This window comes from Pristiophorus japonicus, chromosome 4, assembly GCF_044704955.1.
Source record: "Pristiophorus japonicus isolate sPriJap1 chromosome 4, sPriJap1.hap1, whole genome shotgun sequence".
NCBI lineage: Eukaryota > Metazoa > Chordata > Chondrichthyes > Pristiophoridae > Pristiophorus > Pristiophorus japonicus.
In genome coordinates, this window is record NC_091980.1 from 232,013,368 (window position 1) to 232,035,868 (window position 22,501).

Sequence of the window (22,501 nt, forward strand, 5' to 3'; positions counted from 1 at the left end):
GACAGACAGTGGTTGAGGGAAAGGGTGGGTGGGAAGTCTGGTTTGCCGCACGCTCCTTCCGCTGCCTGCTCGTGGCGACGAGACTCGAGGTGCTCAGCGCCCTCCCAGATGCACTTCTTCCACTTAGGGCGGTCTTTGGCCAAGGATTCCCAGCTGTCGATGGGGATGTTGCACTTTATCAAGGAGGCTTTGAGGGTGTCCTTGAAACGTTTCCACTGCCCACCTGGGGCTCACTTGCCTAGGAGTTATGAGTAGAGCGCTTGCTCGAGCCGTTCGCGCTCCTCCGGATTTGGGCGGGGCCGACAGCCATGTGATCAGAGAACGCTACATCGCAAAAGGAGGCCGTTCAGCCCATTATGCTCTTTGGTAGAGCTATCCAATTAATCCCACTCCCTGCTTTTTCCCCATAGCCCTGTACTTTTTTTCCTTCAAGTATTTATCCAATTCTTTTTCAAATGCTTCCACCACCCTTTCAGGCAGTGCATTCAAGATTGTAACAACTCGCTGTGTAATAAAAGTTTCCTGATGTCGCCTCTGGTTCTTTTGCCGGTGTCATGTATCAAACAGTGTAATGTTCTAGTAATTAAAGATTTATGCAGTTTTCTACTTGTTAAAAATAAATATATATAGATATATTTTCAATTTATTGCCATGACATAGACTTTTATACATAAATTTATTTCTAGGAAAGGAAATTATAAGCATTTTTAAAAAACTAACTTTAGCTGATTCATATGATAGTAATACCTGTATCACTTTTGAGTAGAACAACTCAAAATTGATAGACCACCAGATTCGGATAATATCCATCCAAGAGTGAAAATAAAGAAATGGGAAGGGTGATCTGTGACCCCAGGCCCCTTTCCCATATCTTCAACAGCTCAATAGAGTCAGAGCTATAAGCTAGCTCATGATGTTCCTATTTTCAAAAAAGGGGTTAATTCCGAGCCAGGAAACTTCAGATTGTAAGAAATCATGAATTGGAAGTAATTGTGAATTGTAAAGAAATAATAGTCTTACGATAAAATACGGGTTTCCCTAGCTCAGCAGTTTGCCTAAAGTGGTGACACAGAACAATTCTAATCATGTCAGATAAAGATTTTCACAGAGAGCTCGTTTACAAGGGCATAGCTCATGAATAGGCAGGAAAGGGGTACTGAAATTGAATGATCAGCCATGATCTTATTGAATGGCGGTGCAGGCTCGAAGGGCCGAATGGCCTGCTCTTGCACCTAATTTCTATGCTCTATGCATAAGAGGTCAAGCAAGAAGCCTTGATAAAAGAACTGTCTATGAGAAGGTAACGAGGTCCAAACAAGAGATAAGCAAAGGAATGATCTCATGGGATGGGGGAGGGTTTTCATCTGAAAGTTGAGACAAAGAACTCGACATACTATTGGGTACCTTCGTTTGGGAAGAGCCCTTACAGGTTAGATAATCCTGTCCTTCTTCTATCCCAGGCCCACCCCTAAAAAGAGAAAAGGGCTATCTAAAGAGCTTTTTAGAACAGAGGAGAAACAAGCTGTCAGCTGGGACTGATGCCAGCTGCTTGTCATGGTCGTATGACAACTACAGTGAGAGTGAGAGGAAACCCAGGTGAGAGGAGGAGGAAGAAAAGCTGTCATGGTCGTTATGTCTACTACGTCTATCCTGATTATGTGTTGTATTTGACTATATTTGAACTACCGCTCCTTAATAAAATGACCTATGACTCCTAAGGCCCTTTTGGGTAATCTGTGTGTGACCTGTGATCCAAATCATACAAGGCCGATCAGCCTGGCATCCATTATTGGGAAGGTGCTAGAAGGGATCCTACAAAATGCCTATTATGATCGCTGGAAAGGGAAGAAGCCATTAGAAATTCACAACATATGGGGGAGTCCAAAACTAGAGGTCATAAATATAAGATAGTCACTAATAAATCCAACAGGGAATTCAGGAGAAACTTCTTTACCCATGAAAATGTGGAACTCACTACCACAAGGAGTAGTTGAGGAGATTACCATAGGTGCATTTAAGGGGAAGCTAGATAAGTACGTGAGGGAGAAATTAACAGAAGGATATACTAATAGGGTGAGATGAAGAGGGGTAGAAGGAAGTTTGTGTGGGGCACTAACGTCAGCTTGGGCCAGTAGGGCCGAATGGCCTGTTTCCGAGCTGTAGATACCATGTAACTCTATGTAAACAACGTTTATTGATTTATATTTAAAACAGCAAGTGGTTGAACCTGTCAATGGTAGTGCACCTGGATGGCGCTGTGAGGCTACCATTAAGTGACAACATTACTGTGCCAATCACCCTCAACATCCCCAACTCACTCAATTGTTTTTAATTTGTTCCAAGGATGTGGGCATCGTTGGCAAGGCCAGCATTTACTGTCCTTGAGAAAATGGTGGTGAATCACCTTTTTGAACCACTGCAGTCCATGTGGTGAAGGTACTCCCACAGTGCTGTTAGGGAGTTTCAGAATTTTAACCCAGCGATGATGAAGGAACGTGATATGTTTCCATGGTGCATAACTTGGAGGGGAACTTGCAGCTGATGGTGTTCCCATCCACCTGCTGCCCTTGTCCTTCTAGGTGGTAGAGGTCGCGGGTTTTGGAGATGCTGCAAAGAAGCCTTATAGAGCTGCTACAATGCATCTTATAGATGGTACACACTGCAGTCACGGTGCGCCAGTGGTGGAGGGAGTGAATGTTTAAGGTGGTGGATGAGGTTCTAATCTAGCGGGCTGCTTTGTCTTGGATGGTGTCGAGCTTCTTGAGTGTTGCTGGAGCTACACTCATCCAGGCAAGAGGAGCATATTCCAATATTCTCCTGATTTGTGCCTTGTAGAAAGTGAAAAGTCTGTGCGGAGTAAGGAGGTGAGGCACTCGTTGCAGAATACCCAGCCTCTGACCTGCTCTTGTCGCCACAGTATATATGTGGGTGGTCCAGTTAAGTTTCTGGTCAATGATGACCCCCAGGATGTAGATGGTGGGGGATTCGGTGATGGTAATGCCGTTGAATGTCAAGGAAGGGTGGTTAGATTCTCGCTTGTTGGAGATAGTCATTGCCTGGCACTTTTGTGGCGTGAATGTTACTTACCACTTATCAACCCAAACCTGAAGCATAGAATCATAGAAGTTTACAGCATGGAAGGAGGCCATTTCGGCCCATCGTGTCTGCACCGGCTAACAAGAGGCTGTCCAGCCTAATCCCACTTTCCAACTCTGGGTCTGTAACCCTGCAGGTTACGGCATTTTAAGTACTTTTGACTCGATGGCACACTGCGAAGGGCTGAGACTGTCATGTATTTCACCATCTTGCAATGACAATAGTTATGTAACTATAACTCATGCACACTGTACCTGTATCCTTGAAATGCACACCCTGACCACAGGGTTTGAGCTTGCGGGAGACACTCCCCACCTGGACGCCAGACCAGTGCACCGCAAAGCCAGAGTGGTGCCGTATGTGATGCGTGAGAAAATTGAAAGTGAACTGGACAGGCTGCTCAGAGAGGCCATAATTTCGGCCGTTGAATTCAACGACTGGGCAAGTCCCATCGTTTCTATCCTCAAAGCAGATGGATCGGTTAGGATTTGTGGCGACTACAAAGCCACTATCAACTGAGTGTCGCTGCAAGTCCTGTCATGTATTCAATCAGCATTGTAACCCATGTATAAACTGACCTAAGTTGTACACCGTGAGAACACTGACCACTAGGTGGGAGACACTCCTAACCTGGACCTTCAGGTATAAAAGGGGAAGCTCCACCCACCTTCATCACTTGAGTGCTAAGGAATAAAGGACAGGTCACAGACTGACCTTCTCTCAAGCATGGGCCTCGTGTGCATTTATACTGTGTAGTAAGGACGTATCAAGTCCAATAACCGCTTCCGAGAACAGAGGACCTCTTTGCCATGCTGGCAGGTGGAAAGCTGTTCATGAAGCTGGACCTCACTTCAGCCGACATGACTCAGGAACTGGCGGAAGATTCCAAGCTTCTGACCACCATCACGACGCACAAAGGATTATTTGTCTACAATAGGTGCCCATTTGGCATTCGTTCGGCAGCGGCTATCTTTCAGCGAAACATGGAAAGCTTGCTCAAGTCCATCCCTGGAACGGTCGTATTCCAAGACGACATCCTTATAACGGGTCGAGACACCGAGGAGCACCTCCGCAACTTGGAGGAGATGCTACGCCGATTGGATCAGGTAGGCTTGCGGCTGAAAAAGGCCAAGTGCGTGTTTTTGGCCCCAGAGGTCGAGAGGAGTGTTGCTGCAGACGGGATCCGGCCCACTGAATCAAAAATTGAGGCGGCAACACGTCGGAGTTGCAATCATTCCTAGGACTTTTGAACTATTTTGCGAACTTTCTGCCGAACTTAAGCACATTGTTGGAGCCGTTACACATGCTCCTCCGTAAAGGGTGTGAATGGTTTTAGGGGGATTGTCAAGAAAGGGCTTTCAATCAGGCGAGGAACCTGCTGTGTTCCAACAAACTGTTGACTTTATATAACCCCTGTAAAAAACTGGTTTTAACATGCGATGCATCATCCTACGGGGTTGGGTGTGTGTTGCAGCAGGGCAACGATGATGGCTGACTCCAACCGGTGGCTTATGCCTCCAGGTCGCTCTCCCAGGCAGAGCGTGGATACGGCATGGTCGAGAAGGAGGCACTCGCGTATGTGTACGGTGTGAAAAAGATGCACCAGTACCTTTTCGGTAGACAGTTTGAGCTAGAGACGGACCACAAGCCATTAACATCCCTGTTGTCCGACAGCAAGGCTATCAACGCTAACGCGTCAGCTCGCATACAGCGATGGGCCCTCATGCTGGCTGCGTATGACTACACCATACGGCACCGGCCAGGCACCAAAAATTGCGCTGACACACTCAGCAGGCTCCCACTGGCCACCACCGAGGGAGCATCGGAGCAGAGCGCCGAGATGGTCATGGCCGTTGAGGCTTTTGACACTGCGGGCTACCCCAACACAGCCCGACAGATCAAACTCTGGACCAACAGGAACCCCCTCCTATACATGATAAAGAAATGTGTCCTGACTGGGAATTGGGTGCCCGCACACAGGGCGTGCCCCGAGTAAGTCAGGCCGTTTCAGAGACGGATGGATGAACTCTCCATCCAAGCCGACTGCCTATTACGGGGCAGCCGGGTAGTCATGCCCCAGAAAGGAAGGGAAGCATTCATCAGGGAACTCCACAGCGAGCACCCTGGCATCGTATTAATGAAGGCCATTGCCCGGTCACATGTATGGTGGCCGGGGATTGACTCAGACCTGGAACACTGGGTTCACAGGTGCACGACGTGTGCCCAGCTGGGCAATGCCCCCAGGGAGGCTCCACTTAGCCTGTGGCCCTGGCCCACCAGGCCATGATCACGTATTCACGTAGACTATGCGGGCCCGTTCATGGGGAAAATGTTCCTGATTGTAGATGATGCATACTCAAAGTGGATCGAGTGCATCATATTGAACTCGTGCACGACATCCATCACAGTGGAGAGTCTGCGTACGATTTTCGCGACCCATGGCTTGCCGGATATCTTGGTCAGCAACAATGGCCCGTGTTTTACCAGCCATGAAGTCCAGGAGTTTATGTCGGGCAATGGGATCAAGCACGTCCGGACAGCGCCGTTCAAGCCGGCTTCCAATGGCCAGGCAGAACGGGCGGTCCAAGTCATAAGGCAGGGCATGCTACGCATCCAAGGACCCTCCCTTCAGTACCACCTATCGCGCCTCCTGCTGGCCTACAGGTCCCGGCCGCATTCGCTCACGGGAGTCCCGCCAGCGGAACTCCTCATGAAATGTACGCTCAAGACGCGGCTGTCACTCATTCACCCAGACCTGGCAGACGTTGTTGAGGGCAAGCGCCAGTCCCAAACCGAGCTCCATGATCAAGGCTCAAGGGGAAGTGTATAGAAATAGATGACCCGGTATTTGTTCTTGACCATGCTTTGGGACCCAACTGGCTTGAGGGCACCGTAATTGGCAAAGAAGGAAACAGGGTCATGGTGGTCAGACTAAACAATGGGTAGATATGCCGCAAACATTTGGACCAAGTAAAGACAAGGTTCAGCATAGACACGGAGGAACCAGAAGAAAAGCATGATGAGATAGCACTGCCAGCGTACGAGCAACAAAGACAGCCCTTAGCATGCACAGTCCCTGCGGCCAGCCCGGACAGGCCGGAATCACCTCAAGTGACAGAGACGCGTGCTGAGGCTCAGCCACCAGAGCCACCAGAGCCACGAGAGAGCATCGACCACCCGATAGACTTAACCTCTGAAACTAAAAGACTCAAGGGGGGAGGTGATGTCATGTATTTCACCATCTTGCAATGACAATAGTTATGTAACTGTAACTCATGCACACTGTACCTGTACCCTTGAAATGCACACCCTGACCACAGGGGGTGAGCTTGCGGGAGACACTCCCCGCCTGTGTTTCCAGGTATAAAAGGGAAGGTCCCACCCAGGGTCAGCACTCCTTGATCCTGGGAATAAAGTGAAGATCACAGAGTGACCGTGTCTGATATATACATGCCTCGTGTGAGTTTGTAACAAGGTGCAGAGACACCACAGAGACACTTGCCTGCAGCTCGGACGGAAATAGGGCTGTCAGATTGTGTCCTGTGTGCTTTTAAAAACAAATATACATATTTGCGTTTTTTTAAGCTAAGTACTTTTTAAAATGTGGTAAGGGTTTCTGCCTCTACCACCCTTTCAGGCAGTGAATTCCAGACCACCACAACCCTCTGCGTGAGGAAATTTCCCCTCAAATACACTCGAAACCTTCTACCAATTACTTTAAATTTATGCCCCTTGGTTGTTGACCCCTCTGTTAAGGGACATAGGCCTTTTCTATCCATTATATCTAGGCCCCTCATAATTTTATATCCCTCAATGAGGTCTCCACTCAGTCTCTTCTGTTCCAAGGAAAACAAATCCAGCCTATCCAATCTGTCCTCATAGGTAAGATTATTCACTCCCGGCAACATCCTCGTAAATCTCCTCTGTAACCTCTCCAGTGAAATCACATCCTTCCTGTAATGCAGTGAGCAGAACTGCACGCAGTAGTCCAGCTGTGGCCTAACCAGTGTTTTATACAGTTCAAGCATAACCCGCCCCCTCCCCCCACCCCCCGTCGTCTTGTATTCTATGCCTCGGCTGATAAAGGAAAGCATTCAGTATGCCTTCTTAATCACCTTATCCACCTGGCCTGCTACCATCAGGGATCTATGGACATGCACTCCCAGGTCCTTTTGTTCCTCTACACTTCTCAATGTCCTACCATTTAATGTGTATTCCCTATCCTTGTTAGTCCTCCCCAAATGCATTACCTCCCACTTCTCTGGATTAAATTCCATTGTTAGAAACATAGAAACATAGAAAATAGATGCAGGAGTAGGCCATTCGGCCCTTCGAGCCTGCACCACCATTCAATATCATGGCTGATCATTCACCTCAGTACCCTTTTCCTGCTTTCTCTCCATACCCCTTGATCCCTTTAGCCGCAAGGGCCATATCTAACTCCCTCTTGAATATATTCAATGAACTGGCATCAACAACTCTCTGCGGTAGGGAATTCCACAAGTTAACAACTCTCTGAGTGAAGAAGTTTCTCCTCATCTCAGTCCTAAATGGCTTACCCCTTATCCTTAGACTATGTCCCCTGGTGCTGGACTTCCCCAACATTGGGAACATTCTTCCTGCATCTAACCTGTCCAGTCCCGTCAGAATTTTATATGTTTCTATGAGATCCCCTCTCATCCTTCTAAACTCCAGTGAATACAGATCCAGTCGATTCAGTCTCTCCTCATATGTCTGTCCTGCCATCCTGGGAATCAGTCTGGTGAACCTTCGCTGCACTCCCTCAATAGCAAGAACGTCCTTCCTCAGATTAGGAGATCAAAACTGAACACAATATTCCAGGTGAGGCCTCAATAAAGCCCTGTACAACTGCAGTAAGACCTTCCTCCTCCTATACTCAAATCCCCTAGCTATGAAGGCCATTTGCCTTCTTCATCGCCGGTTGTACCTGCATGCCAACTTTCAATGACTGATGTACCATGACACCCAGGTCTCGTTGCACCATTTCCAAATCTGCCACCATTCAGATAATATTCTGCCTCCCTGTTTTTGCCCCCAAAGTGGATAACTTCACATTTATCCACATTATACTGCATCTGCCACGCGTTTACCCACTCACCTAACCTGTCCAAGTCACCCTGCAGCCATTTAGCTTCCTCCCAGCACTGAGCCCTGCAGCACCCCACTTGTCACTGCCTGCCATTCTGAAAAGGACCTGTTTATCCCGACTTCCTGTTGCCAACCAATTTTCTATCCACGTCACTACATTACCCCCAATGCCATGTGTTTTAATTTTGCACACCAATCTCTTGTGTGGGACCTCGTCAAAAGCCTTTTTAAAGTCCAAATACACCACATCCACTGGTTCTCCCTTGTCCACTCTACTAGTTACATCCTCAAAAAATTCTAGAAGATTTGTCAATCAGGATTTCCCTTTCATAAATCCATGCTGACTTGGACCGATCCCGTCACTGCTTTCCAAATGTGCTGCTATTTCATCTTTAATAATTGACGCCAACATTTTCCCCACTACTGATGTCAGGCTAACCGGTCTATAATTACCCATTTTTTCTCTCCCTCCTTTCTTAAAAAGTGATGTTACATTATAGCTACCCTCCAGTCCATAGGAACTGATCCAGAGTCGATAGACTTTTGTAAAATGATCATCAATGCATCCACTATTTCTAGGGCTACTTCCTTAAGTACTCTGGGATGCAGACTATCAGGAGCCGGGGATTTATTGGCCTTCAATCCCATCAATTTCCCAAACACAATTTCCCACCTAATAAGGATTTCCTTCAGTTCCTCCTTCTCACTAGACCCTCGGTCCCCTAGTATTTCCAGAAGGTTATTTGTGTCTTCCTTCGTGAAGACAGAACCAAAGTATTTATTTCACTGGTCGGCCATTTCTTTGTTCCCCATTATAAATTCACCTGAATCTGACTGCAAGGGACCTACATTTGTTTTCACTAATCTATTTCTCTTCACATATCTATTGCAGTCAGTTTTTATGTTCCCAGCAAGTTTCCTTTCATACTCTATTTTCCCCCTCCTAATTAAACCCTTTGTCCTCCTCTGCTGTATTACAAAATTCTCCCAGTCCTCAGGTTTGCTGCTTTTTCTGGCCAATTTATATGGCTCTTCCTTGGATTTAACACTATCCTTAATTTCCCTTGTTAGCCACGGTTGAGCTACCTTCCCTGTTTTATTCTTACTCCAGACAGGGATGTACAATTGTTGAAGTTCATCCATGTGATCTTTAAATGTTTGCCATTGCCTGTCATGTATGTAACCACAATGCAACACCACTGTATTACTGTATACACTCAACCTAGATGCACACCTTGACCACAAGGAGTGAACTTGTGGAAGACACTCCTTACCTGATCACAGGTATAAAAAGGGAGGTCCCACGCAGGGTCATAGTCTTTGGAATCTTGTGAATAAAAAGTTAAGGTCACAGAGTGACCTTGTCACCAGAATGTGCCTCGTGTGGTTTCATAGTGTAGAGTAAGGACTTTACATTGGCGACGAGAAGCGGGAATTCACGACCCACGAGAATGGCCACCGGTAGCACAGAGGAACGGTACTGTGTTGGGGAAGACTGGGCTGATTTTGTCGAGAGGCTTCAGCAAAGCTTCGTTATGAAAGAATGGCTGGGGGATGCAGCGGCCGACAAGCGAAGGGCTCATCTTTTGACCAGCTGCGGACCAAAGACTTACGCGCTCATGAAGGACTTACTAGCACCCAAAAAGCTGGCGGACAAAACCTTTGAAGAACTTAGCAAATTGATCGGGGAGCACCTCAAACCGGCGAGTAGCATACACATGGCCCGACACAGATTCTACACCCACCGACATCGTGAAGGACAGAGCATACTGGACTTCGGAGTGGACCTCCGGCGTTTGGCCAGCCTCTGTAAGTTCACAGATGCCTGCAGGGGGGAGATGCTAAGGGACTTCTTTATCGAGGGCATCGGTCATGCGGGAATTTTCCGCAAATTAATTGAGACTAAGGATTTGACCTTGGAAGCGGCGGCGTTGATAGCTCAAACTTTCATGGCGGGGGAGGAAGAGACAAAAATAATATACGCGTACAATTCTGCCTCTAACGCGGTGATGAGTCAACATCATCAATGCGACTCAGAGCCCCGCAGGCTGGCAGGGGCAGTCCGACACTCCCCAGGCAGCAATAGACCCCAGAGTAGGACTTCAACAGAGACAATGGCAGGCTGAACGGACTTCACGCCATCACAGTGGACAATATGGCCCGGGATGGGGCCATTGACACCCACCAATAGGGCACTCAAGAGCAGTCAAAGGGACAGTCAGCGCGGAATGCCTGGCCATAGTCCCTTTGTTCCCAACAATGGAAACTTTAACTCATGCTGGAGGTGTGGGGGAAAACACTCAGCTAGATCTTGCAGATTTCAACAGTTTGTCTGCAGGAACTGCAATCTCAGTGGCCACTTAGCTCGAATGTGCAGGAAGTCTGCAACCAGACTAATTTATGAGGCGGATGGACCAGAAGAGGGTTCTTTGAGGCAGGATGACTTTTGGGGCAAATCGATGAACGCCGAGGTTCAGCGGGTCCATGCGGCGAATATTCACAGTTCATACACCAAAATGCCATCAATGATGATGAGGATTTTATTAAATTGTATCCCAGTACGCATGGAGCTGGACACTGAGGCCAGCCAGTCACTCATGGACGTTCAGCAATTTGAGAAGCTATGGCCACTTAAAGCCAGTAGACCCAAATTAGCACATATTGGGACACAATTACGGACTTACACTAAAAAAATCATTCCGATGCTAGGCAGGACAATGTTGGCTGTCACACACAATGGGTTACTGAATCGGCTGCCGCTCTGGATTGTTCTAGGCAATGGTCCCGCACTGTTGGGGAGGAGCTGGTTAGCCGAGATGAACTGGAAATGGGGGCTGTTCATGCAATGTCATCTGTGGAGCGAAGTTCGTGCTCACAAGTCCTACAACAATTCGATTCACTATTCCAACTTGGCGTCGGGACTTTCAAAGGCACTAAAGTAGTGATACACATCACCCCGGATGCCAGGCCAGTGCACCACAATGCCAGAGTGGTGCCGTATGTGATGTGGGAAAAGATCGAGAGCGAATTGGACCGGCTGTTGAGAGAGGGCATCATCTCGCCTATTAAATTCAGCGACTGGGCGAGTCCCATCATTCCCGCCCTAAAAGCGGATGGCTCTGTCAGGATCTGTGGCGACTACAAGATCAATACCTGCTCCCGAGAGCGGAGGTCCTCTTCGCCATGTTTGCAGGTGACAATCTGTTCACCAAGTTGGACCTCACTTCAGCCTATATGACCCAGGAACTGGCCAACGAATCTAAACTACTGACCACCATCACCACGCACAAGGGACTGTTCGTTTATAACAGGTGCCCGTTTGGCATTCAATCAGCAGCCGCGATTTTTCAATGAAACATGGAAAGCCTGCTTAAATCCATTCCTGGAACGATCGTATTGCAGGAAGACATCCTCATCACGGGTCGAGACACCGAGGAACACCTCCACAACCTGGAGAAGGTGCTACGCCGACTGGACCGGGTAGGCCTGCGACTCAAGAAGTCTAAATGTGTGTTCTTAGCTTTTGAGGTTGAGTTTCTGAGCAGGAGGGTTGCTGCAGATGGGATTCGGCCCAAAACAGAGGCGTTTCGACGAGCACCCAGGCCCTGCAACACATTGGAGTTGCATTCATTCCTGGGACTGTTGAATTATTTCGGGAACTTTCTGCCGAACTTGAGCACATTGTTGGAGCCACTACACGTGCTCCTGCGTAAGGGTTGCGATTGGTTTTGGGGGGACTGTCAGGAATGTTTTTTTGATCGGCCGCGAAACCTACTTTGTTCAAACAAGTTATTGGCCCTGTACGACCCCTGTTAAAAATTGGTTCTGACATGTGATGCATCGTCCTATGGGGTTGGGTGCGTGTTGCAGCAGGGCAATGCTGAGGATCAACTACAACCTGTGGCTTATGCCTCCAGGTCGCTCTCTCAAGCAGAACGGGGATATGGGATGGTCGAGAAGGAAGCACTTACATTTTTTTTACACCATAGACACATGCATCAGTACCTCTTTGGTAGGAAGTTTGAATTAGAGACGGACCACAAGCCATTAACATCCCTGTTGTCAGACAGCAAGGCTATCAATGCCAACGCATCAGCGATGGGCTCTCGCACTGGCTGCTTATGACTACTCCATCTGGCACCGGCCCGGCACTGAAAATTGCGCTGACGCGCTCAGCAGGCTTCCACTGGCCACCACTGAGGGGGCAGCGGAGCAAAGCGCCGAGATGGTTATGGCTGTCGATGTCTTTGACAGTGCAGGCTCCCTCATCACAGCCCGCTGGATCAAAATCTGGACAAACAGAGATCCCCTCCTATCCCTGATTAAGAAATGTGTCCTGACTGGGGATTGGGCGCCCACACACAGAGCATGCCCTGAGGAGGTCAGACCGTTCCACAGATGGATGGATGAGCTCTCCAACCAAGTTGACTGCCTACTACGGGGAAGCCGGGTAGTTATGCCCCAGAAGGGCATGGAGGCATTCATGTTGACTACGCGGGGCCGTTCATGGGTAAGCTGTTCCTTATTGTGGTAGATGTGTACTAGAAATGGATCGAATACATCATTCTGAATTCATGCACATCATCCACCACCGTGGAAAGCCTATGTGCGATCTTTGCAACCTATGGCTTGCCGGACATCCTGGTTAGTGATAATGGCCCATGTTTCACAAGCTACGAATTCAGAGAGTTTATGTCAGGCAATGGCATCAACCATGTCAGGACTGCGCCACTCAAGCCGGCCTCCAATGACCAGGCGGATGGTCCAAATCATTAAGCAAGGTATGCTCAGGATTCAAGGACCCTCCCTACAATGCCGGCTATCGCGTCTCCTGCTGGCCTATAGATCCCGACTGCACTCGGTGTGGTGCGAGTTCCACATTGTAGTCTGCCTCTGGTTCCGCAGTGTTGTTGGTAAATCTGCTTTTGACTTGGTCTACATGCCTCCGGCAGGTTTTGCCATTGTCCATTTGTACTACCAGTAGCCTGTCTCCTTCCTTGCCCGTTACTGTCCCTGCAAGCCATTTGGGACCCCTGCCATAGTTTAGTACAAAGACTTTGTCCCCTATCTCATTCCATCTCCCCCTCGAATTTCTGTCATGGTACTCAGTCAGCATACGGCGCTTTGCCTCAATGATTTTATGCATGTCTGGGAGGATTAATGAGAGCCTTGTTTTTATAGTCCTTTTCCATCAACAGTTGCGCGGGGGGGGATCCCAGTCAATGAGTGCGGACGAGATCTGTATGCCAGCAGCAGTCGCGACAGGCGACCCTGCAGCGTGGGACCTTGGATTTTAAGCATGCCTTGTTTAATGATTTGCACTGCTCTCTCCGCCTGGCCGTTGGAGGCCGGCTTGAACGGTGCCGTCTTGACGTGATTTATGCCGTGGTCAATTATAAAATCTTGGAATTCTGCGCTGGTGAAGCACGGACCATTGTCACTGACCAATATGTCAGGGATTCCGTGTGTTGCAAACATGGTTGCGAGGCTCTCCACAGTGGTGGAGGTTGTGCTCGAGTTTAAAATGGTGCATTTGATCCACTTTGAAAATGCATCTACAACTACGAGGAACATTTTGCCCATGAATGGGCCCGCATAGTCTACGTGCACCCGCGACCACAGTTTGGTAGGCCAGGGCCAGGGGCTCAGTGGAGCCTCCCTGGGGGCATTGCTGAGTTGGGCACAAATGGTGCACCTTCGGACGCAGAGCTCCAAGTCCGCGTCAATACCAGGCCACCAGACGTGGGATCTGGCTATGGCCTTCATGAGAACGATCCCCGGGTGCTCGCGGTGGAGCTCCCGGACAAATGTCTCTCTGCCTCGCCACACATCGGGCAGTCTGCTTGTAGTGATAGCTCATGCATGCGCCTGTGAAATGGTTTTAATTCCTCTGGGCAGGCATCGCAAGTCTCTGCCCAGTCACTGGTTAGGACACATCTTTTTACTAAGGATAACGTGGGGTCGCTGGCCATCCAGGCTCTGATTTGGCGAGCCGTCATGGGCGAACCTGTGGACTCAAAGGCATTGATTGCCATGACTATCTCACAGTCCTGTTCGTCAGACCCTTCCGTGGTCGCCAGAGGTAGCCTGCTGAGCACGTCGGCACAGTTGTCTGTGCCTGGTCTGTGCCTTATTGTGTAGTCGTAGGACGCCAGCATGAGTGCCCACTGTTGAATTCGCGCTGAGGCATTGGCGTTTATTGCCTTGCTCTCGGATAGGAGGGACGTGAGGGGCTTGTGGTCGGTTTCTAACGCGAACTTGGCCCCAAAAAGGTATTGGTGCATCTTTTTGACACCGTACACGCACGCAAGCGCCTCCTTCTCTACCATTCCGTACCCGCGCTCTGCCCGCGAAAGTGACCTAGAGGCATAAACTATGTGTTGTAATTTGCCCGCACTATTGACATGTTGCAAAACGCCCCCGACCCCATACGCTGACGCATCGCATGTGAGAACTAGCTTTTTACCTGGGTCAAAGAAAGTCAAAACACTGTTGGAACACAAAAGGTTGCGTGCCTTATTGAAGGCGCGTTCCTGGGCGTCCCCCCAAAACCAATCGCACCCCTTCCCGAGTAGCACGTGGAGCGGCTCTAGCAGCCCGAGAAAGGCGCGCAGTTCCGAGGCATTCCGGGGCCTGGGTGCCAGGCGAATTGCTTCTGGTTTGGACTCTGTTGGGCGGATTCCATCACCGGCAATCCTTCTGCCCAAAAATTCAACCTCGGGTGCAAGAAACAGGCACTTGGATTTCTTGACTCGTAGGCCTAACTGATCCAACCACTTTAGTACTTCCTCCAAATTACGGAGATTGGAGTCGGTGTCCCTGCCCGTGTTAAGTATGTCGTCTTGAAATACAACCATCCCCGGGATGGACTTGAGCAGACTCTCCATGTTACGCTGGAATATGGCAGCTGCCGACCTGATGCCGAATGGGCATCTATTGTACATGAAAAGGCCTTGATGTGTGTTGATGGTGGTGAGTAGCTTGGATTCCTCGGTCAATTCTTGCGTCATATACGCAGATGTGAGGTCTAATTTTGAGAAAAGTTTACCTCCAGCCAATGTGGCAAATAAGTCCTCCGCTCTGGGCAGCAGGTACTGGTCCTGTAGGGAGACTCTGTTTATGGTAGATTTGTAGACCCCACAGATTCGTACGGATCTATCAGGCTTCATGACTGGGACGATGGGACTTGCCCAGTCGCTAAATTCCACAGGCGATATAATGTCTTCCCGCAGAAGCCCGTCTAGTTCGTGTTCAAACTTTCCCCTCATCACATAGGGTACAGCTCTGGCCTTTTGATGGACCGGTCTAGCATCCTGTGTGACGTAGATTTTGACTTTGGCCCCTTTGAAAGTGCCCACACCTGGCTGAAAGAGATGTTCAAATTGCTTTTTAACTGTTGAGCAGGAGGTCTGTTCCTCTAATGACATGGCATGGACATCATCCCATTTCCAGTTTAGTTTTGCCAGCCAGCTTCTCCCCAGCAGTGCTGGGGGGTCTCCAGGGACAATCCACAGGGGAAGTCGGTTCACTGTCCCTTTGTGTGTGACAGAGAGCATGACGCTGCCGAGGACTGATACGATTTCTTTGGTATAGGTCCTTAGTTTGGTGTCGACCCTTGTGAGTTTTGGTCTGTCTCTTTTATCGGCCACAGTTGTTCAAATTGTTGAGTGCCCATGAGAGATTGACTCGCTCCCGTATCCAGCTCCATGTTGACAGATATCCCGTTGAGTAGGACCCTCATCATTATAGGAGGCGTCCTGTTGTAGGAGCAGCGGCCATTGATCGTGTTGACCCGCTGTACATCAGTGTCCTGGGTACTGTCCCCACCATCTTCTGGTCTGCTTTCCGACCCATCCGATTCGTATACCAGCCGAGCTGTCATTTTTTTGCACATGCGGGCCAAATGCCCTGTATATTCACAATTTCTGCAAACAGCCTGCTGAAATCGACATCCCCTTAACGAGTGCCCACCCCCACACCTCCAGCACAGACCTGTTCCATTGTTCAATGTGTTTCCAAAGAATGAGCTGCGTCTGGCTGATCTCTCTTGAGCTTCTCTCAGTTTGTAGTTGATTGCTCGCATTGTGGGTTGATGAGGTGTGAATGGCCGTTCCTGTGGCCCTTGATGGCTTCTGCCTGCTGTCGAGAGCCTGTTCTCCCGGTTTTGTCTGTGTGTGGGGGTAGCAGCTTGTTTAGTGCTGTGAACTTCTTGTTCCGATATTTTGTTAGTTGTCGTACCTGCATTGTAAATCAACTTCGTTTCTTCTTCCCCTACCAAGAATGTCTGTGCAACCAGTGCTGCTGCCTCTAAGGTCAGGTTCTTGGTCTCTATGAGCTTTCAGAATATGCCTGCGTGACCTATTCCTTCAATGAAAAAGTCTCTCAGCATTTCTCTCCTCAGTTCATCGGAGAACTCACATAAACTAGCCAACCTCCAAAGTTCCGCCACGAAGTCGGGTATGCTCTGACCCACACCGCGTCTGTAGTTGTAGAACCTGTATCTGGCCATGTGTAGGCTGCTCGCTGGCTTCAGGTGGTCTCTTACCAGTGTGCTCAATTCTTCAAACGACTTGCTTGCTGATTTCTCGGGTGCCAACAGATCCTTCATTAAAGCGTATGTTTTCGAGCCATAGCTGGTCAAGAGATGGGCTCTTCTCCTGTCTGCCTTATCGTCGCCTAACCAGTCTTTGGTTACAAAGCTTTGCTGGAGCCTTTCTATAAAGTCCTCCCAATTGTCTCCTGCATTGTACTTTTCATCTGATCTGTTGTTTGCCATTCTGTGTATTTTTAATCCCGTAACTTTTCGCCACTGTAAAGTCCTGTCCCCTCAGTACAGATTCACACGAGGCATATTGTGAAGTCAAGGTCACTCTGGATCTGCACCTTTATTTCACAGTTCTGGAATGCTGCAATTGCCTGATACCTGTCCTTATATACCTGTCTCTTGCAAGTGCACCCCTGGTGGTAAGGTATGCTGGTGGTTACAGGTCATATCTTATTACAGTCATGTATAGCATGTTAGGATACAGTTATATATAATAATGTAAGATACATGACAAAAGTCGCCCATGATAACTGCTGTACCTTTATTGCACGCACCCCTAATTTCTTGTTTGATGCTGTCCCCAACCTCACTACTACTGTTTGGTGGTCTGTACACAACTCCCACTAGCCCTTTAGTATTCTGTAGCTCCACCCATACAGATTCCACATCATCCAAGCTAATGTCCTTCCTTACTATTGCACTAATTTCCTCTTTATCCAGCAACGCTACCCCACCTCCTTTTCCTTTCTGTCTATCGTTCCTAAATGTTGAATACCCCTGGATGTTGAGTTCCCAGCCTTGGTCACCCTGGAGCCATGTCTCCATGATGCCAATTACATCATATCCGTTAACTGCTATCTGCGCAGTTAATTTGTCCACCTTATTCCGAATACTCCTCGCATTGAGGTACAAAGCCTTTTGCCCACCTGACCAGTTGATTGATATCTTCCTGCAGTCCGCAGCTTTCTTCTTCATTATCAACCACACAGCCTATTTTTGTATCATTCATCTGCAAACTTCTTAATCATACCCCCTATATTCAAGTCTAGATCATTGATGTATACCACAAAAAGCAAGGGACTTAGCACTGAACCCTGCGGAACCCCACTGGAAACATCCTTGCAGTCACAAAAATACCTATCAACCATTACTCTTTGCTTCCTGTCTCGGAGCCAATTTTGGATCCAACTTGCCACTTTGCCCTGGATCCCGTGGACTTTTACTTTCGTGAGCAGTCTGCCATGTGGAACTTTATCGAAAGCTTTGCTAAAATCCATATACACTACATCATATGCACTGCCCTCATCGACCCTCCTGGTTACCTCCTCGAAAAGTTCAATCAAGTTAGTCGCTCACAACCTTCCCTTAACAAATCCGTGATTTAGAAAGACATGGGTTAATGGAGATTTATCCTGTCCTTCAGGATTTTTTCCAATAATTTTCCCACAACTGAGGTTAGGCTGACTGGCCTGTAATTACTCGGTCTATCCCTTTCTCCCTTTTTAAACAAAGGTACCATATTAGCAATCCTCCAGTCCCCTGGCTGCCAGAAAGGATTGGAAAATGATGGTCAAAGCCTCTGCTATTTCCTCTTTTGTTTCACTTAACAGCCTGGGATACATTTCATCGAGGCCTGGGGACTTATCCACTTTCAAAGCTGCTAAACCCCTTAATATCTCCTCTCTCAGTATGTTTATTTCATCTAATATTTCACACTCCTCCTCCTCGATGTCTGCATCGCCCCTCTCTTATGTGAAAACAGACGCAAAGTATTCATTACATTTATTACTGAATGTTGACCACGTCTTGCTACATGCTGGCATGGACAGCTTCATTATCTGAGGAGTTGCAAATGGAACTGAACACTGTGGAATCATCAACAAATATCCCCATTTCTGACCTTATGATGGAGGGAAGGTCATGGATGAAGCAGCTGAAGATAGTTGGGCTTAGGACATTGCCCTGAGGAACTCCTGCAGCGAAGTCCTGGGCTGAGATGATTGACCTCCAACAACCATCTTCCTTTGTGCTTGGTCTGACTCCAGCCAGTGGAGAGTTTTCCCCCTGATTCCCATTGACTTCAATTTTACTAGTGCTCCTTCAAATGCTGCCTTGATGTCAAGGGCAGTCATTCTCACCTCACCCCTAGAATTCAGCTCTTTTGTCCATGTTTGGACCAAGGTTGTAATGAGGTTTGGAGCCATATGGTCCTTTCGGAACCAAACTGAGCATCTGTGAGAGGTTGTTGGTGAGTGAGTGCCGCTTGATAGCACTGTCGACGACACCTTTCATCACTTAACTGATGATTGAGAGTAGACTGATGTGGCGGTCATTGATCGGATTGGATTTGTCCTCATTTTTGTGGACAGAACTGTCGTTTTTAACTACTAAGTAGCTTTTTGCCAGTTTGCTAATTATAGCAATTCAACTATTCTCAGGGTTTATATTTCATTCAAACTAGTCGACTCTTGTTCAGATTATAACAAATGCTTTTAATACAGGTTTATTGAATAAAAATAAGAGATTTATCAAGTAAATTACGTTCTGTTATAAAAAGTAATACTTAACAAATGATAGTCACAGCCTGAATCTCGATAGCGTCCTCTCGAGTGACTGTGATGCTGACTCCTTATCCTCTTTTCCTTCTGAAGATTCTTTCTTCCTGTTGTCTTGATTTACACTGCCTTCTGAGTAGAAGAGTTGCTTTCTTTATACCCTTTTTGTGCCAACGTGGCAAGCTCGCAAAATGATTTCTGGTATATCATATTTTCAATGTCCGAACTTTGAAACCTTGAAAAGGGTACGTTCCCTCTCCTAGGCAGTCCCGTTAATCTCCATACCTCCCACCAGCCTAAATATTCTCAAGTTATACTGCCTTTCTACTGATAAGGTATGTCGAGCTAAGTAGAACCTGATGTTTTTTGTTATTCTGTACTAAGTTCAACACATTGCTTTGGTTACTTAGGATGGTTCATTTACCATCATGCTTTGCTTCTCAGCCTTTCTCCAGTTTAAAACCCAATTTATGTTATACGGCCATTTTCTATCATTGTTACATACAATCAATGCATATAAAGGAAGTTATAAACATAAAGGTTATTCATTAATTAAAGACGTATAAAATAAGCTTCTTAATTCTAACTTCTAATATCTGTCAATAGGCGATATCTTACAGGACATGCCTGGACAGTTTTGCACATTGTCGGATGGATACCAGTGTTGTAGCTGTTCTGGAACAGCTTGGCTGGAGGCGCAGCTAGTTCTGAAGCACAAGTCTTCAGCACGATAGCCAGGATGTTGTCAGGGCCCATAGCCTTTGCTGTATCCAGTGCGCTCAGCCGTTTCTTGATATCATGTGGAGTGAATCGAATTGGCTGAAGACTGGCTTTAGTGCTGGTGGTGACCTCAGGAGGAGGCCGATATGGATCATCCACTCGGCACTTCAAGCTGAAGATGGTTGCAAATGCTACAGCCTTGTTTTTTGCACTCGCGTGCTGGGGAGGATGGGGATATTCATGGAGCCTCCTCCTCCCATTAATTGTATAATTGTCCACCACCATTCACGACTGGATGTGGCAGGACTGCAGAGCTTTGGTCTGATCCATTGATTGTGGGATCGTTTAGCTCAGTCTATAGCATGCTGCTTCTGCTATTTAGCATGCATGCAGTCCTGTGTTACAGTTTCCCCAAGTTAACACCTCATTTTTAGGTGCGCCTGCTGCAGCTCCTGGCATACTCTTCTGCAGTCCTCATGGAACCAAGTTTGGTCCCCTGGCTTGATGGTAGAGTGAGGGATTATGTTGGGCTATGAGGTTACAGATTGTGGTGGAATGCAATTCTGCTGCTGCTGATGGCCCACAGCGCCTCATGGATGCCCAGTTTTGAGCTGCTAGATCTGTTCTGAATCTATCCCATTTTACGTAGTGGTAGTGCCACACAACACGATGGAGGATGTCCTCAGTGTAAAGATGGGACTTCGTCTCCATAACGACTGCGGTGGTCACTGCTACCAATGCTGTCATGGGCAGATGCATCTGCGGCAGGTAGATTGGTGAGGACGAGGCCAAGTATGTTTTTCCCTCGTGTTGGATCTCTCACCACCTGCCGCAGGCCTAGTTTGGCAGCAATGTCCTTCAGGACTCGCCAAGCTCGGTCAGTAGTGGTGCTACTACTGGTTACTAGTTAAAGAGGAGATTAACGCAATAATAAGGAAGGACAGTAGATGGATGATGTGGAATCTACATGGGTAGAGCTGCGAAACACCAAAGGGCAGAAAACATTAGTGGGGGTTGTGTACAGACCACCAAACAATAGTAGGGAGGTTGGGGATGACATCAAATAGGAAATTAGGGACGCGTGCAATAAGGGTACAGCAGTTATCAAGGGTGACTTTAATCTGCATATTGATTGGGCAAACTGGTAGCAATACTATGGAGGAGGATTTCCTGGAGTGTATAAGGGATGGTTTTCTAGACCAATATGTCGAGGAACCAACTAGAGAGCAGGCCATCCTAGACTGGGTCTTGTGTAACGAGAGAGGATTAATTAGCAATCTGGTCGTGCGGGGCCCCTTGGGGAAGAATGACCATAATATGGTAGAATTCTTCATTAAGATGGAGAGTGACACAATTAATTCAGAGACTAGGATCCTGAACTTAAAGAAAGGAAACTTCGACAGTATGAGACGTGAATTGGCTAGTATAAACTGGAGAATGATACTTAAAGGGTTGACGGTGGATAGGCAATGGCAGACATTTAAATATCACATGGATGAACTTCAACAATTGTACATCCCTGTGTGGTGTAAGATTAAAAAAGGGAAGGTGGCTCAACCGTGGCTAACAAGGGAAATTAGGGAAAGTGTTAAATCCAAGGAAGAGGCATATAAATTGGCCAGAAAAAGCAGCAAACCTGAGGACTGGGAGAAATTTAGAATTCAGGAATAAACTGGTTCTTTTCAGAACGGCAGGCAGTGACTAGTGGGGTACCACAGGGTTCAGTGCTGGGACCCCAGCTATTTACAATATACATTAATGATTTAGACAAAGGAATTGAATGTTGTATCTCCAAGTTTGCAGATGACACTAAGCTGGGTGGCAGTGCGAGCTGCGAGGTGGATGCTAGGAGGCTGCAGGGGGACTTGGACAGGTTAGGTGAATGGGCAAATGCATGGCAGATGCAGTATAATGTAGATAAGTGTGAGGTTATCCACTTTGGTTGCAAAAACAGGAAGGCAGATTATTATCGGAATGGTGACAAATTAGTAAAAGGGGAGGTGCAACAAGACCTGGGTGTCATGGTACATCAGTCATTGAAGGTAGGCATGCAGGTACAGCAGGCAGTAAAGAAGGCAAATGGCATGCTGGCCTTCATAGCGAGAGGATTTGAGTATAGGAACAGGGAGGTCTTAATGCAGTTGTACAGGGCCTTGGTAAGACCACACCTTGAGTATTGTGTGCAGTTTTGGTCTCCTAATCTGAGGAAGGACATTGTTGCTATTGAGGGAGTGCAGCGAAGGTTCGCCAGACTGATTCCCGGGATGGCAGGACTGACATATGAAGAAAGACTGGATCGACTAGGCTTATATTCACTGGAATTTAGAAGAATGAGAGAGGATCTCATAGAAACATAAAATTCTGATGGGATTGGACAGGCTAGAAGCAGGAGGAATGTTCCCAATGTTGGGGAAGTCCAGAACCAGGGGTCACAATCTAAGGTTAAGGGGTAAACCATTTAGGACCGAGATGAGGA

At 47.7% G+C, this 22,501-nt stretch overlaps 1 protein-coding gene across 4 annotated transcripts in view; it reads left to right on the forward strand.

The window, feature by feature from the left end:
* The window catches only part of LOC139263300 (F-box/WD repeat-containing protein 7-like), a 237,005-nt gene that overhangs the window by 103,345 nt on the left and 111,159 nt on the right, over positions 1 to 22,501 (forward strand). The window lies entirely within an intron of this gene.